This window comes from Oryzias melastigma, linkage group LG23 (genome assembly GCF_002922805.2).
Source record: "Oryzias melastigma strain HK-1 linkage group LG23, ASM292280v2, whole genome shotgun sequence".
NCBI classification, from domain to species: domain Eukaryota; kingdom Metazoa; phylum Chordata; class Actinopteri; order Beloniformes; family Adrianichthyidae; genus Oryzias; species Oryzias melastigma.
Genome location: NC_050534.1, coordinates 16,153,003 through 16,162,430, shown reverse-complemented (window position 1 = coordinate 16,162,430; position 9,428 = coordinate 16,153,003). Strand labels below are relative to the sequence as shown.

The window sequence follows — 9,428 nt, the reverse complement described above, 5'->3', positions numbered from 1 at the left end:
TTTACTCACCTGCAAACTTATAGCACCTCACCAGCGAAAGCCGATATTAGCAAAAAAAAAAAATTAAGCAATATCAGAGCTGTTAAGTTTGGGGCCAGACAGCAGCTCAGAGAATGATTTTTTTATATATATAAAACATAGAAAAACAAAATATTATAAAACAGCTCTATAATGCGTTTGTGTTCCTTGTGGATCAAAACTTTACATCCAGATAACTCCAATATTATTCTCCATTTGTGTTGCTCCAGTAATCCCAGGTTGAGGATAAGAGGGGAAGTAAATAGAGAGTGTAAACAGAAAGCTCTCTGCAACGAGGAGGGGAAGGGGGTGGGGCTTAGTTCTGTTCCAACAGTCCTGCCCAAAACTCAGAAGTGAATTTCTAAGGAACTCTTGGCACTCTGCAGAAACTATGTCCAAAAAAGTGACACTCGTTATTAAATTTGTGCTGAAAACTGCATAATCATAATTAAAAGTGGGTCTTTAAAGAAACTAAGAGTGAACATCAAACTCTTTTTCAAACTCTCTTTTTCTCTATTTTATCTTTGGAGGCAAATTTGATCAAAATTTTAAGAAAAAAAAAAAAGGATAAAACTAGCAGCTATACACTTCTTCTGACATCCTATAGTTAATCTTCAATAATAAAATGCTTTTATATCGCTCCAATAGCAGCTCATAACTTTCCCTTCTTTGTCAAAAATGAATTTTGCTTTAACTAAAGTGAAATCAGACTGTTGCACGTTGTCCTCACTTTCAAAATGGATTATTTTTCTTTTTTTGTAAGTGAGATCGTCTTTTTTTTTTTTTTTTCAAAGGCTCCACATGTGTACAATTTGAACCCAAATTGGGGAGAGGGCTCATTTTCGCTGCCCGCTTGGTAAAATATGTTTCTATCACAGCTAATCATAGCTGAAGCTGTGATTACGTTAGATGGCTGCAGAGCTATTTGAGCCTGGACTGAGTTCCCTTCCCTTCTTTTTTTTTCTTTGAAGACAAGTGCCAGATGTTTGTAGGTGAATGGGGGGTGGTGGCCCCGTGAGAAAAAAAGGTTCAGCATTTATGAGTATTTGTCTGGAGCTCAAATGGCAGTGGTGGAAACTCCAGAGGATTTGAACACGTTAGCATGTCTGCTGCTAGCTTAAGTTAGCCAAACTATTTCCCTCACGCTCTAATCATCCTTTGATATTTTTCAAAGTGTTCCCACTGGTCTTTTAATTATAATTATGGCGCTTTTAGCCAATATCTAAAAATGTGTAATTTGACTCTGTTGTGGGCGGGACAGTAGTAACCATAGTAACCATAGACATTTTGAATAGAGAACTGAGCTATTGCTCGGTCATTCTGTTTGTCAGAATAACCACTTTTGCTCTGGCGTCTCTTTTTAACATGTTCTTGATAATTTTCTTAACCTTATTTTATTTTATTTTCTTGTCTTTATCGCTAGTTATTCAAGTTATAAACTAGCCAATCAGATGCCTCAATAAGAGCATGTGGTGCCCGCTGGCTCTGATTGACACATTCTCAGCCAATCACTGCTTGTTAATGTCGTTTGGTCCCAAAATGACGATATCCGTACTGCGTAAAAATGGTGACCGAATCCACTTTTTTTTTTTTTTTAAATAATCTTTATCAACAAAAACTTAAGATACATACATAAAAATAAAGAAATGAAAAAAAAATGAACAAGAGGGCCAGTAAAAAAAAGAACATTAAATGGTAAAAGAGAAAACAAACAAGATCAGGGTTCAGAGCACACTGAATAAATCACAAAATTGACAGAATCCAAGGTAACATGCATGTTTTGTCCATCTCTATTCATGTCAATGGTAGTAATCCTTCCTTCCTTCCTAACATCTATCTGTTTACACATTCTTAGAATCTAACATTAGAGGTGCAACAAAAATGCCAAGCAATATCGGAGCTATCCAGGCGTACAGTTTTGAGCCAGATTCCAACCCATACGAGGAAAAAGACATACTTGGATCTAATTGCCTGAAAAGATGTATTGGAACGGAGCGAAGCATGGAGGTTATGACCCGCCCTCCTAGCTTCTGTGTCATGAACACAAGCTTTTATAAAAAGCATTTTTTCATCTGCTCCTGATTTACAACAAATTGAATAAAAAATACTCAGAAATGCAATTTTAAGCTTAAATTTCTTCATTTATGTCCTCCATTATTAGGAAAATGCAACAAAAACATGTTAAAAACGAATTTTTTTTCGATGGGGTCTTGAAATATAACAGAAAGTTAAAAAAAATTAGCTTAACTTAATTTTAACTTAAAAATTCTGCTTTTTTAGCTATCGAGCTTAAAGATCCGGTCTGATAAAAATCACATTTTTGGTATTTTTAACATGTTCTTGTACATATCTAAAGAAATTAGGCTTAAAATTGGACTTCTGAATATTTCTTTATTCATATTATTACTATAAATCAAAAGCAAACAAATAAATGCAGTTTAAAAAAGGTCCTCCTCCAAGCTCTTAGCAAAGGGGAGGAGAAAGGGGTGGGGTTACTCCGTGCCAACAGTCCCGCCCACAACTCAGATATAAATTTCTGATGAACTGCTGCTCTACAGGAACTATGTTCTAGAAAACAACTTTTTTTAAATATTATTTTGGCTGAAAATGGTCAAAATAATTAATAAAAACACTGGTAACCTTTTGAAAGTAGTTAAAAAATATGATTGGACTGGGATTTTAATACAGAATAATTAAGCGAACTGCTCACTCCTTTATACTTCATTGCAGATCCAAACACAAGGAACCAAAAATTTGGACCATCTGGTTTTAAAGAGAAAGATATAAATACTTGTTGTTCCAATTTTCTAGATTTAGAAAAATTATGAAATTCCGTAAAAGTTGTGTGGGTGATCAGGTTTGTTTGAACTATGTAGTCATGTTAAATGGCCTGGCATGATAACAGACAGGAACACCCAGAAGGATGCAAACCCTTGATAATGGTCTGGATGCAATCAAACAGGTTGGCTCTGAGCTCCGCTGGACCTCCGCTGGACCCACCACCGGACCCACCACCCACTCCATGATCAAAGCTCAGCCGGCCATCGGGGGACCGCAACACAAAAATGCTGTCATCCACCCCTGACCACACCATCACCATGCTAAGTCATATCGTGGCATTTCCTGCAGATAGGCATGGTATGCCACTGTTTGTCTTCTTTCTTTTATTCTTGATTCCTCCGGAATGCCAGATTACACAGTGTGCAAGCGGAAATGTTGGATTTCAACAGAGTTTATTTGTTGTATTTGCTCTGCAAACAGCTGCGGTGAGCTGAATGCCGGCTCGAGGAGGGCCAAACAATTGTTCTGTGGTTGAAATTGAAGCGGTCCTTTTGAAATCGTAGGGACTAAACAAGCTTTGCTTTCTGCATTGCACACACTTCTTTCTTTGTGCAGAACTGGATAAATGTCTCTGCTCGGCCAAAGTCGGCCGAAATACTTTAAAGACCAGCTCCGATTATTACAAATGAGCTCTTTTTCAAACTGCATTAATTCTTCTGCTTTTGATTCACAACCTTTTGAACTAAGAAATACTCAGTATTGCAATTTTGAGCTTAATTTTCATTAATTTCGTCATAAAAACACCAAAAGCACAATTTTTATCAGAGTGGGTCTTTAGGTTGTAAGGCCTTCGGCCGAATCCAAATTCATCCCCTACCCCTCCAATTGTAGGGGCATTTAAAGGGGTAGGGGTGTCCGAAATAGTTTTTTAAGGGCTAACCCTCGCCGCGGAGGGATGCAGAGCCCTCCACCACAAGGGTAGAGAAACACATTTCTTCACATCGGTGTACTCTGAAGCACAGAAGTTTTCATTTAAATGTAAGTAATGACTTTTTGTTTAAAGTTATAAAACCTTTTGTTATGTATTTCTGTGTGTTAGCAACTCTACGCTAATGCTAGCTGACCGGCGCCTATTGATGATGTCATCAAGTGGAAGTGACGTCCAAATTCGAAAACATGGGCTATGTCTGAGTTCCCACCCTAATCTTGACTATTTTTATTTATGATATTTTGGTGCACTCGATTTTGGAATTGTAGATTCGGACTGCACGAGAAAATGGTGGATGTACTATTTAGAGAGTAGGGAAGGTATTTGGTTACAGCCATTATTTTTCCATATCTCTCCGTTTGGGGGGTAAATGTAGGAGTAGGGAGAAGCCGTAGGGCACAAGTCAAATCCCGGGGGCCGAATCTGGCCTGCAGATAATTTTATTTTCTTGTTATTAATGGCCCGATGTTATTTTGAGCATATTTGTATCTTGTATAATTTTGACAAAATACATATTTTTATGGAGGGTAGAATATTGAAAGTTATTTAGGATTTAAGTTGTTTTTTTCTGAAATAATATTATTAATGGATTTTTTTATAGATAATTATGGTAAAAAGTTACAATTTTAAAGTTTTAAAAAGAAGTAGTTTTTCTGTGTTCAATAAATGTTAATTTTCTTTGGCCCGTGACTTAACATGTATTTTTAGATTTTGGCCCCTTGTGAATTTGACACCCCTGCCATAGGGGGAGGGGAACAATTCAGATTGGGCCTAAATGTAGGGGTAGGGAGAAGCCGTAGAGGGAGGAGAAGAATTCGGATTGGGCCTAAATGTAGGGGTAGGGAGAAACCATTGTGGGAGGAGAAGAATTCGGATTGGGCCTAAATGTAGGTGTAGGGAGAAGCCGTAGGGAGAGGAGAAGAATTCGGATTGGGCCTAAATGTAGGGGTACAGAGAAGCCATAGGGGGAGGAGAAGAATTTGGATTGCGCCTAAATGTAGGTGTATGGAAAAGCCGCAGGGCTAGGGGAAGAATTTGGATTGGGCCTTAATGTAGGGGTAGGGAAAAGCCACAGGGAAAGGAGAAGAATTCGGATTGGGCCTAAATGTAGGGGTACAGAGAAGCCATAGGGGGAGGAGAAGAATTTGGATTGCGCCTAAATGTAGAGAGAAGGGAGAAGCCATAGGGGGAGGGAATATTTCCATATTTAGCCAAAATCTCTGCAAATAGCAGAAAGAATGTTTCCTACCTACATAAATGGCTATACCTACCATATTTTTCGGTGTCCTCCAATTGCTTTAAATACACTTTAAAAATATATTAAAGTCCCACTCTAATGAAAATCATGTTATTGGTGTTTTTAACATGTTCTTGTAGCATTTTTTTTTTCATTGAGGACGCATATTAGGATAATTAAGCTTAAAATTCCCGATAAATTCTCACTTGTTGACAAATATATCCATATACGTCTTCGTTTTGCTCATCCGAGTCGACATTTGGCTGGAAAATACACAGCTGATATTGCTAGCTTTTTTTGTTGCACCGCTAATGTTCAGTAAACATAAGGATGATGGGAAATTAGGGCAGGCTAACACGCAGATTTCTAATGAACTCTGGATAAACTATGTCCTAGAAAACAACAGCTAGATTTTCCCAAAAAACAGACCACTGGGAACGCTTTTAAAATAGACTTTAAAAGAAATCTTATAAGTTTCTCTCCTAACTGAGGTCAATGAGGTGAGTAAAGACTGGATCTGAGGCCGCCTTACAGAGGCCTCTTTATGCCACTGTCAAAGTCAAGGGGGCCCAGCGTTAGCATGCATCACACACAGGAAAACACCAGGCAGCCCCCAGACGGTCCAGACCACAGCAGTCTGCCCCTGAATCACTCCCTGCTCCCTGTTTATAAGGAACATATCACCACTTTCAAAGGGCTTTCCTCCACATTGTGAGGCCTCTCCATTTCCTCCTCTTTCTCAGGAGGGAAATCTAAGTTTGTGAGAGTGGAAAAGTTGCTGCGTTGAAGGGAAGTGAATGGGCGAAGAAAGCAGCGTTATTTGTGGAGCTGTGAGGCTTAAAATTAGCTTACTGGAAACTGCCTCTGCAGCTCTTCAATACCTCATTTTTCAGTGGGGAGTTTTTGAAAGAGGGCAACACAAAGAAAAACAAAACTTTGTTTGATCCAAGGTCATTCGGTGGCCAGCTGCACGGCTCTCTATCAACCGCTGGGATCTGTCTTCCTATTGGACATCCTGTCTCTGATGAATTGTCACTCTTCTCATTTAAGATTGCACAGAGGAAGCTGGCCAATGCCAGGACACACCCAGTGTGATCACTCCAGTTGTCCAGCATCCTTTGCACTCCGCCGAGCTACAGCTGCCACCAGAGCTCCTCAGCTGGAATTTTTTTCCCCTTTTTTGTGTGTTAGTGTCCTTCCTTCCCTAATCTCTGACCACACACACTTGTTCACTTGTGACAGGCGGTCCTCCCTCTTCGTCTTCCACGCCGCCCTGAGACATCTGCTTGTCGTGAGGCAAACGGGTCGGAAAGTTGGGGAACTTCAGAGTCGACTCTTGGAAGAGAACAAGCGGCTCCCTCAGCAGAGTTATGCAACAGGAATCTAAATGTATGCACACAGAAGAACATCAGTCTCTCTTTGGCAGAAACCGGCTGCTCTCTTATAGGCTGAACGCTGACATCACTTTGCATACTTGCGCTGTTGTTTTTTTCAGCAAGGACACAGGAAATACGCACATCTCCTCCTTTCCAGATATCCAAGTTATTCCGTTTAGATGTTTGACTTTGAACTTAGGAGGATCTGACCTCACCCACTTAATATCCAACCTTTTTTACATGCAGCTTAAACATTTATTCAAGCTTTCTATTGTAGAATGCCTTTTGTCCACCCTACACATTAAAAACCTGTTTCTTAAGGATTGGATCACATGTGTCAAAGTCAAGGCCCGGGGGCCAGATCCGGCCACGAGGTCATTTTATTTTATTGTTATTAATAGCCAGATGTTATCTTGTGCTTATTTTTAACTTGTATAATTTTGACAAATTATATTTTTAGGGAGAGTAAAATATTGGAAGTTTTTTAGGGTTTAAGTTGATTTATTTTGAAATAATATTCCTGGCTTTTTATTATTCATAATTATGTTAAAATAAAATTATTTTAAAGTTTAAATAATTCACATTCTGCTAGCTTTTTGTAGTATTTTAGCATTAAGTTTAGCTAATATTTCAGCTACATCCTAGCTGTTATGGCTAATTTAGGCTTTTTTCAGTTTTTAAGCTTTTTTCTGAGTTTAGCTAATATTTCAGTTACTTGCTAGCTATTTTGGCTAATTTTGGCTTTTTTCGGGTTTTAAGCTATTTTGGAGTTTAGCTAATATTTTAGCTACATGTTACCTGTTTCCACTAATTTCGGCTTTTTTATTTTCGTTTTTTAGACTGTTTTGGAGCTTAGCTAATATTTCAGCCACGTGCTAGCGGTTTTAGGTAATTTAGGCTTTTTTTGTTTGTTTTTTGGGCTGTTTTGGAGTTAGGATAATATTTACACGGTACCTGTTTTGGCTAATTTAGGCTTTTTTCAGTTTTTAGGCTATTTTGAAGTTTAGCTATTTTTTTCAGCTACATGCTAGCTGTTTTGGCTAACCTATGTTTTTTCATGTTTTTTTAGGCTAATTTGGCATTTAGCTAATATTTTAGTTGGCTATCAGCTTCAGCGTTTTCAGCTATTAGCTTCAATGATTTCAGCTATCAACTTTAGCGTTTTTAGCTATCAATTTCAGGATCTTCAGCTATCAGCACTAACATCTTCAGCAGCCAAATCCAGCTTACAACATTCACACTAGCATCATCACAGGTAATGCTCTATATATAAATTAGGGGAGAAAATTAATTAAAGTTAAATAAAAAACATTTAAATATATACGTTTAATGATAATGAATGTAAATATTAGTATTAATTGACCAAACTAACAATCTAATTCAAATGTGCGACTCCACTGCTATCACATTTACTATGGTAAAGCTATTCAAATTACCCTTGAATGTTAAAAAATTGAAAAAGTTTCAATTTGCAATTTAAAAACCAGAACAACTTTTTATTCTGGTATAACCTCAGTAAATGAAAAGTAAAAACATTTTGCATCAAATGCCCTTGTTCTGCTTATTGTTTTAACTAGAACAAAAAATGTATCGTAAAAATTAAAAATAGTCATAGTTTCTGCATTTTTTGCTGTGATTTGTTTGTTGCCTAATCTAAAAAAATGGTCAAACATAACTCTTTAACTATATATTTTTTGTGTATTGTATAAGCATCCCCAGTGGTTTTTCTGTTATGATTTTGCTATTTTTAGACAAAACGTTAAAAATCTGTGTCGTTTACTCTGACATAGTTTCTGCAGACTGGCATGAGTTCATCAGAAATTTGCCTCTGAGTTGTTGACTGCTGGCCCTGAAGTAACCCTCATGTGATATCCCATCATTCCTTTGTTACATGCTCTCCCACTAGCTTACAGCCCCTCACAACCCCAACCCCAAATGAGCTCTCTGGATGTTTTTTTTAATAAGCTTTCTGGATGTTTTTGCCTTTTTCGAATGCAACTTTGCATGCCACCATTTTTATCAGCAGAGATGATGGTTGTTTGGTCTGTAAATCTCATTTAATCTAACAATGAACATACTAACCAATGACTGAAGAGTCTAAGATGTAATTTCTGGATATCAAATGGTCTGGCCTTCCAGTCGAACTGCCTTAGAATAAGGAATAAAAAATGTTCTGTATTAAGGGACCCCAAATTGAGTAGAAATATGTTTCAGGAAAAGCATTATTTGTTGGAAAACTACTAAATTTTCCAACTTTTTATTTTTATACTCTGTCTTTTTTAAATGTACTTAGTTAATCAGGAGTTTTCTCTTAAGCTTATTTTGCTTTTTAAGATCCACTCTGATAAAAACTGTGTTTTAACATGTTCTTGTGGGATTTTCTGAGGATGGAGGAGATATATATAAAGAAAATTCATCTTAAAATTGCATTTCTGAGTATTTCTTTATCCAAATTATTGTGAATCAGGAGCAGAGGTAAAAATATGATTGGAAAAATCTTGTATTTGTGATGTAGAAGTTATTGCAATCCCCAAGCTCCCTGCTCTGCTCCATTCTGATGCATCGCTACTAGATAACCAATTTTGTTGTATCGCTAATGCTAGATTGGGGTTGTAAGCTAGCAGAAGAGCTAGAGAGAAGAACAGATTGATGATGGGAAGAGGGGCGGCATTTCTCTGTGTTCCACCCACAACTGAGAGGCAAAAACTAATTGTATCAAAGTGGAACCTTAAACTGTCTTAAATCAGCTGCTACATTGCTATTAGCATCATTTTCAGTAGAGTTTTAGCAAAACTGGGATGGCTGTTCATTAAAAAAAAAAAATGTTGGCAATAATTTCTACATTGCTGAAAATAGATCCGAGTATTATGTTATGCACTGGAACTAATAGATTCAATATGAAACTGATAGTGGCGCTTACATCTAGCTTTCTTCCACAGAGCATGAAATTATGACAGCCCCCTTAAAATATTCTGTGATGGAGCACAAGTATGAGCCTCTTGTTCTGGCACCTTATAGACCCTCTTTT

At 37.5% G+C, this 9,428-nt stretch overlaps 1 protein-coding gene across 2 annotated transcripts in view; it reads left to right on the top strand.

The window, feature by feature from the left end:
* Positions 1-9,428, top strand: part of LOC112154304 (G1/S-specific cyclin-D2) — a 67,636-nt gene that overhangs the window by 31,660 nt on the left and 26,548 nt on the right. Inside the window, exon 2 of one of the 2 annotated variants that reach the window (XM_036210206.1) lies at positions 2,981-3,156. The exons of the other annotated variant lie outside the window; for it this stretch is intronic. The gene's annotated coding sequence lies outside the window, so the exon portion shown is untranslated. The remainder of the gene's footprint in view (positions 1-2,980; positions 3,157-9,428) is intronic. 2 annotated transcript variants of the gene reach the window in all.